This window comes from Stegostoma tigrinum, chromosome 4 (assembly GCF_030684315.1).
Source record: "Stegostoma tigrinum isolate sSteTig4 chromosome 4, sSteTig4.hap1, whole genome shotgun sequence".
NCBI classification, from domain to species: domain Eukaryota; kingdom Metazoa; phylum Chordata; class Chondrichthyes; order Orectolobiformes; family Stegostomatidae; genus Stegostoma; species Stegostoma tigrinum.
The window spans coordinates 36698586-36707343 of NC_081357.1; positions in this window are offsets into that span (position 1 = coordinate 36698586).

Sequence of the window (8758 nt, forward strand, 5' to 3'; positions counted from 1 at the left end):
TTAATCTGTGGCTCTCATTGCCACAGAAGGCTGTGGAGGCCAAGCCATTGAGTGCATTTAAGACAGAGGTAGCGAGGTTCTTGATTAATGAGGGGATTAAGCATTACATGGAAAAGGCAGGAGAATAGGATTGAGAAATATATCAGCTATGATCAAGTGGCAGAGTAGATTCAATAGTCCAATTGGCCTAATTGTGCCCCTATATCTTATGGTCTCACGTATTTAAACTTTGTGGTAACATGTTTGAAGGGTTATGAATGGTTTTATTGTAAAGAGATCCATGAAAGGATAGCGAAATTTTGTTTAACAAGGTTTTTTTAAAAATGTGTATTATTAAACAAAAATGGCTTTGGTGGTTGTAAAGAACTTTCCTCAAAGCTTTGCTATTCTAATGTCTTTTAAATATTGTATATTGTACCCATATCCACCACTTCCTCAGGAAGTTCATTCCACAACGAACCATCCTCTGTGTGAAAAAAGTTGCTCCTCATGTCTTTTTGTTTGAAATCACTCTCTTCTCATCTTAAAAATGTGCCCCCTCGTCTTGAAATTCCTCCCTACTTGGGAAAAGAGATACACAGAAGGGTCTGTTTCTGTGCTGTATGACTCTGATTCTGACTGTGAAATGAAAGGTGTATTGTTGATTTGGAAAGAAAATGTTAATAGAATTTGTGGATAAATTGAAGCTGAAGTTAAAGTAGGAGGCTAGAAAAGCAGGCGTAATTGAGGTAATAACACACTTTTGAAAATTGAAGGAAAGACAAAGCAAACTAGATGATGATTCAATTAGCTATAATTCAGTTGCGATGATGGAATTTTAATTTGAAACATTTGAACTTTGGAGACAGGTAAAAGAAATAGAAGACCTCACTGAAAGAGAGACGGAGAAGAAGGAAAAAGAAAGAATAGTTAGGTAACTGAAAGTAGATTTGCTTACAGAAAGCAAAATGGAAAAGGAAGAGAGGCAGAAGGAAGAAAGGGAATGAGAGAGAAAACACCAATTTAAAAGGCTGGAATTAAACTAGGAGGCCTCTGACCCCAGAGGACATTCTGACAAGGAAAAATCTGAGTCCAATCTAAGACCTAGTGAAGAGCTGCTTAAATTTATGCAGGCAGTCCCAAAATTTGATAAAAGGGACGACAAACCATTTTTTAAAAAGATGAAAAGGTAGCTATAGATAGCAGGTGACTAAAAGAAAACTGGACACTCCTCATGCAAAAGGTAATATGAACTGCAGGTGCTGGAGAATCCGAGTTAACAAGGTGTGGAGCTGGATGAACACAGCAGGCCAAGCAGCATCTCTAGGCCCGAAACGTCAGCTTTCCTGCTCCTAAAATGCTGCTTGGAATGTATGCCTTACTTTCAGAAAACACATCAATAGATTACAAGATGTTTATGAGTTTACATGCAAGAAATTACAGAATATTCAGATGCAGCCTGAGCAGACCTCTATAGAACTTGAGAAGCTAAAGCAAAATAACTTTGCCAATTGAATGTGGGTATTAAAGATTGAGTCTGCCTATCAGACACTTGGGGAAATAACTGTTGTGGAAGAATTTTGATATTTACTTTTCCATTAGCATGAACTCACATTGAAAACTAGAAGGTTGCAACAGCAAGACAAGCAGCTCAGCTAGTCATACAGAGTCATCATCCCAAACTAAACTAGACTGCTTGTGCTTGTCTTTGAAATATTGTAACTGCTCCTATATTCACCACTTCTTCTGGAAGTCCATTCGACACATGAACCACTCTGTGTAAAACAATTGCCTCTCACGTCCTTCTTATAAATTTCTCCTGTCACCTTAAATATATTCCCCCTAATCTTGAAATCCCTCATTACAGGGAAAAAGTCACCTGTCATTCACCTTATCTATATCCCTCATGATTTTAAAAATGTCTATAAGGTTACCCCTCAACTTTCTACCCTCCAATGAAAAAAAGTTCCAGCATATCCAGCCTCTCCATATAACTCAAACCTTACATTCCCGGCAACATCCGAGTAAATCTTTAATTAACCCTCTCCAACTTGATAATGTCCTTCCTACAACAGGGCGACCAAAACAGGACACAGTACTCCAGAAGAGGCCTTACCAATGTCCAATACAACTTCGACATGATTTCCTCACTACAATACTCAAAGGTCTGAGCAATGAAGGTAGTTGTACTAACCATCCTGTCTACCCATTATGCAAACGTCAAAGTATTCTGTACCTGAACCCCTCGGTCTCCCCATTTTACAACATTACTGACGTCTCTACTTTAATTGGATAAGTCCTACCCTTGTTTGTTATACCTCACGTTTATGCAAATTAAACTCCATCTGCCACTCTTCAGACCTTTGACCCAATCGATCAAGACTTTTTTGTAATCATCTTCTATATTGTCATCTAAATAATTTAGATGAATGATAACAAAATTGACCCAGCACCAATCCCTGTACCAGTAACAGGCTTCCAGTCCAAAAAACAATGCTTCACCACCATATTCTGTCTCCCATCATAAAATCAATTATGTATCCAATGGGCAACCTCACCCTGAATCCCATATGATCTAACTTTACTAATTAGTCTACCACGTGGAACCTTGTCAAAGGTTTAACTAAAGTCCATGTAAACAATGTCTACTGCTGTGTCCTCATCATTCTTTTGGGTACTTCCTGAAAAAAACTCAATCAAGTTTGTGAGACGTGATTTCCCTCACAGAAAACCATGCTCACTATCCCTAATTATTCCTTGCCTCTTGAAATGCATATAAATCCTATCTTCCAGAATCACCTCAACAACTTACCCACCGCATAAGTCAGAATCACTGATCTGTAATTCCCAGGTTTCTCCTCACATCCCTTCTTAAACAAAGGCACAACATTAGCCACTCTCCAGTGATCCAGCACCTTACCCGCAGATATAGATGATACAAAAAGTTTTGTAATTTCATCCCTAACTTCCCACAATGTCCTGGGATACACTAGATCAGGTCCTGGAGATTTATCCATTTTTATATTTTATAAGATCTCCAGCATATCTTCTTCTGTAATGTGAGCTGTTTTCAAAACTTCAATATTTATTTCTCTGAGTTCTCTCGCCTCCATTTCTTTCTCTCCAGTAAAAACTGGCATGAAATATGCATTTACTATCTCTCCCATCTCTTGAGGCTCAACACAAAAATGATCTCTTTGATCCTTAAGTGGCCCTACTCCCCAGTCACTCTCTTACTCTTAATATGCATTTAGAATTTCTTTGGATTATTCTTAACCTTATCTGCTGAGGTTATCTCATATCCCCTCTTTGCCTTCCTGACTTCCTTCTTGAGAATGCCCCTGCACTCTTTACACTGTTCAAGAGATTCATTTCAACCCAATTGTCTATACCTAACATATGATTCTAGCCGGTCCACAGGTCCAAACTCTTTGCCATCTCTCCTACAAAGCTAAGGGCGTTAGTATTTGGGTGGCTATTTGCTTTTAAATTACCCAATGATGAGAAGAGACAACTTGGAATGCCTCAATACCTTACACGCTGGCCAAAAAGGAAGGTTGGAAGATGTTAAATGTGGATATGGTATCTGTGGGCCTTATGTTTCCATTACCACCAAGTGGACATCTTCATGTGAACAACTGGACATTTCAGAGTAGGATTACCAGGCTATACAAAGTTAGTATAGAGGAAGCAGCTCTGAATGAGAGAACTACAGATCAGGTTGTGGTTCTGACTACAGTTATGAGAGCAAGTACAAATGCTGCTGCAATGTTGGGGAATGTAAACAACACATCTGACAGTTGCAGGGAATCCTTATCATAACTCCTTCTCCCCCAAGTAAGGCCAGTGATCTATAGTCATGCTGAGGGACACAAGAACCACCTAAACCGTTTTGATGGTGAAAGGCATGACTTTCCCACCAGAGAATTACATGAATGCCAAAGTTTCAGTGAAAGGAATTAGCACAGCATACCGACCTGTACCTTTGTTTCAGGTGCACATGAAATGTGACCTAATGTCTGTGACAGGATCTGTAGCATTGTCCATAATGTGCCTGTGGATGCAGTTGACCTACTCAGAGGAACTGATTTGGCTGAAGCAAAATCGGTAGTTTCTCCTGTAATAACAGAAAGGTCAAGTGAGGTCAAGGAGACAATTACAAGAAAAGTTTCCAGAATGTTTCCCTCTGTGTGGAGTGAGTCAAGCAATGGCTAAACAAAGTTGATTTTTGGAGGTCAAATTGATATCACAGATATTTGGCTTTCTGAAACTTTTGTTTGGAGGTTTCAGTAATCTGCAGGAAGTGTTCAGCAAATCTGTGAGGCTCAGCAAGCAGATCCTGAGTTAAAAAAGCAGCACAGTCAGTTCAAACTGAAGCTTTTATTTATTCATGGGATGGAGAGGTTGTTTGTTGATGGTGAATGATTTATTCTTGTCCCTAAAGTTCCACTAACTATGCACATTTTTGATAAGATGCAAAGGGAGAAGAATAATCCCCACTGACTGGTGAGTCAGTCCCCAAAACGTGAAAATTTAATCATGAAAAGAACAAATAGAAATACCGAGAATTTGTTTTCTGTTATGCAACGATTTAATAGGAAATAGAAATAAGGTGCAATTCGAATTCATTAATCTTTTAAAAGGAAAATGGTTAAAGATTTGAAAAACAAAAATGTATACACAGAGGAATGAGACTATGTGGATAGTTTTCACTTATCTATGTCTAACTGTAAGTCCCAGAAGATGCACCAGTGAGCAGCATCATGTACTGGAAAATAGATTTCAATCAACTGTTAAACCAATCACACACTGTCAGTTTCACCGGAAAATACAGCATCAATCTATAAATATGCTATTCTATCAGATGTGCTGTTCCACCCATATCACATAGGGAGGACATTCACCTTTGTCTTCTATCATTAGCCAATCCTCAATCCATACTATTGTACTCCAACACCTTGTCTGTCAGCTTATTTAAGTAGGGTGCAGAAAGGATTTAAACAGATGTTGCCGAGATTGGAGGGTTTGAGTTAGAGGGAGAGGCTGTATTGTCTAGGGCTATTTTCGCTGAAGCATTGGAGGCTGAGGGGTGACCTTGTAGAGGTTTAGAAAATCATAAGGGGTGTGGATAGGATGAATAGTCAAGGACTTTTCCCCAGGGTAGGGAAGTCTAAAACTAGAGGGCATAAATTTAAGCTGAGAGAGGTAAGGTTTAAAAGGGACTTAAGGTGTAACTTTTTCACACAAAAGGTGTGTATGTACATGGAATGAGCTTCCAGAGGATGTGGTGGAGGCAGGTATAATTAAAACATTTTTAAAGTCATCTGAATAAAAAAGGGAGGGTTTGGAGGGACATGGGGCAAATGCCGGCAAAATGGGACTAGGTCAGGTGGGACATCTGATCAGCGCAGACAAATTGGACCGATGGGCTTGTTTCCATGCTGTACGACTGTACACCTCTGCAGGTAGCCTAATATGTGGTACCTTGTAAAGTACTTTTTGAAAATCCAAACACATTCCATCCATTATATTGCCTCTATCCTGACTGTTACCTCCTCCAAGAATCTCATAATTTTGTCAGGGATGATTTCCCCTTTGTGATGCCCTGTTGACTCTGCTTGAGTATTTATTAATGCTCTGTTATAACATCCTTTATAATAGATGCCAATATTTTCCTAATAACAGATATAAAGTTAATCGTTTGTCTTTGTCCCTTTTAAAATAAAAGTGTTACATTGGCAGTTTTCATATTGTCTGGAACTCTTCCAGGATCAAAGGATTGTGGAAGATTACCACCTGTGCATTCACTATCGCTATAGCTGCTTCCTTTAATAACTCTCACTAGGCCAAAGGGCCTTTGAAATATCAGTTTTGACTGGCACTTTTCTTACAGACCCTTTGATCAAACCAGTCCAAGCTGAACATAATCCCAAGCTAAACTAGTCCCACTTGCCTGCTCCTCGCCCATATCCTTCCAAACCTTTCCTCTTCATGCCCTTATCTAAGTAACTTCTAAACATGGTAACTGTGTCTACACACATCACTTCCTCAGGAAGTTCATTCCATCCTCTGTTAAAAAAACATTGTCCCTCATGTCTTTTTTAAACCTCTCTCCTCTCACCTTAAAAATATCCCTCTGGCCTTGAAATCCCCCATTTTAGGGAAAAGACACCTACCATTAATCCTATCATGATTTTATAAACCTCTCTAAGGCCATCCCTCAACCTCCTAAGCTCTAGTGAATAAAGTCCCAACCTATCCAGCCTTTCTTTATAACCCAAACCTTCCATACCCTGCAACATCCTGGTAAATCTCTTCTGATCCTCTCTCAGTGACAATTGTTGTATTTATCACCTCTCTTCGTTATATCCCTTGATTTTTAGTAATTTTATAAGGCTATTCATGTCTTCTACTGTGAAGACTGATGCAAAATATTTGGCCAACTGCTTTGCCATTTCACCATTATTATTTCCCCAGCCTCACTCTCTAAGAGGCCCATATTCACTTTGGCTTCTCTCATCCTTTTTATTTGTTTAAAGAAACACTCACTGTCTATCAAGTCTTGTGAGTTTACCCTCAAACTTCATTTTCTCCCTCTTTATTAGTCCTTTGGTCATCTTATGATGGTTTTTAAGCTTTTCCAATCCACTGGTTTACTACTATTCTTTGCCATATTGTATACTTTTTCTTTCAATCTGATGCTATGCTTAACTTCCCTGATCAACAATGGTTGGATTCTTCCCTTCCTGGAATCTTTCTTCCTCACTAGAATATATCTTTGTTGTGAGCCACGTGCTACTTTCTTAGATATCAGCTTGTTCCTCGCTCATTTGTTGCTGCAAAACCCCTTTGTCAGTCCACTCCAGCACATTCCGTCCTTTATCCATTGTAATTACCCCTATTTAAGCTCACCACAGTTTTTACAACCCAACTTGCTCCCTCTCAAATTGAATGCTAAATTCTATCATCTTATGGTCACTGTTTCCTAGGGGATCTTTTACTCCATTGTCATTTATTACACCTGCTTCATTACACATTACCGGATCCAAAATAGCCTGATCCCTCATTGGATCCACAAGCGATGTTCTGGGAACCTGTCCCAAACACCCTATTGATTCTTCCTCATGGCTCCTCTGTCAATTTGCCTGTCCCAAGCCACACGAAGATTAAAGTCACCCATAGTCAATACACTGTTTGTTACAGGCCATCATCATCTCCTGATTTATTCAGTAACCAAAGTAGTTACTGTTAGGGTGCCCATTGACTGCTCCTACAAGTGTCTGCTTTCTGCATTTATTTCTTACCTCCCATGCATGTGGATTTTGCACCTTCCAATCTTTGGTCACTTATTGCCATCATGTTTATGCCATCTGATACCAACAATGCTATCCCACCACCCTTTCCTTCCTGCCTGCATATTCTTAAATACATACCCCAGGATATTTAGCTCCCAGCTTTGATCTCCTGGTAACCCTGTTTCCATAATGGTTCTGAAATCATAACCATTAACTTATATTTTTGCCACTAATTCATTTATTTTGTTTGAATACTAACTGCATTCATGTAAAGAGCCATTAATTTTGCCTTTTTACAGATATTTTTCCTGTTTTGAGACTATTTACTACTGCTTTTTTATGTTTGCAGAATGTGACCCTTCCTGTCTCACTCTGGACATTGTATATCCAAATAGCTGCCCCGTAATGCTGCCATATGCACTTGCTTTGTTAGTCTACATTTCCCCAATGCCCACCACAATGTCCACCACCCCTAAATAGGTTTAAAGCCCTGTCTAGATTATTTCCACTCAAAAGTTTTCATTATCAGCATTGCCATCTCAGCAAGTTTAGCTCACTCTCTCCATTAAAAAAATTGGGAAAATAGCCTGTGATGTTAACACAACCAGGCAAAAACAGAAGCACAGTTGGCCCATATTCCTGTCTGTGTTGCACACAATCTGCTTCCTAGTTCACTTAATTCAACATAATCTTCTGTTATGTTTCAATCTCTTTTGTTTGCACACATCCCATTTCAACACCATGCATACAGTATATCATCTATTTTAAGCTGCAGTACTATCATTTAGCCTTATTGAATTTCACAAGCTATTGTCCTGCACACTTACAGATTTTCTCCCATCACTGTTTGTAAATTCTTGACTGTTGGCGATAGACTGGTGGAGAAAGAAATTTGATATGAACGTACCTTGGTACAATGGCATTTGTCAATTTCCGTCCATTTGCAATTAATATTTTATATAATCCACTTGGATTCCATTTCTTCAAAAGTCAAGGAGATTGTTCAGGCAGAATATACCTCTTGAGAAGTGATATTAGACTATATGTAATCTTTACTATCACATTTTTAACTCTGCATTATGTGCATTTAGGAGAACCATTCCACAGCCAAGCATGGATGTGCCATTTTCCTGAACTGTGCAATTAGCTACCAAATTGAGCAGACACAAAAACAGAAGTGCCATTACTTCCCTGAAGAAAATTGCCTTAGGTAACAACACATATTGAAAGAAACACAAAAGGCAATAAGAAGAGATTTTATGGTTATATAAAGGGAAAGTGGCTGGTTAAGAGCACTATTTATCCACTGAAGTATGAGATTCAGGATATTCTCATTAACCGTTGAAAAATGGCAGATATTCTGACTATTTTGCTTTGGTATTTTCACAGGAAAAAAGGATAACTGCCACCAGGTACAAAGATATTAACTGTTCAGGGAAGTTCAGGGACAAGGTCCTAAGTAAAATTAGCTTAACTAAATCATT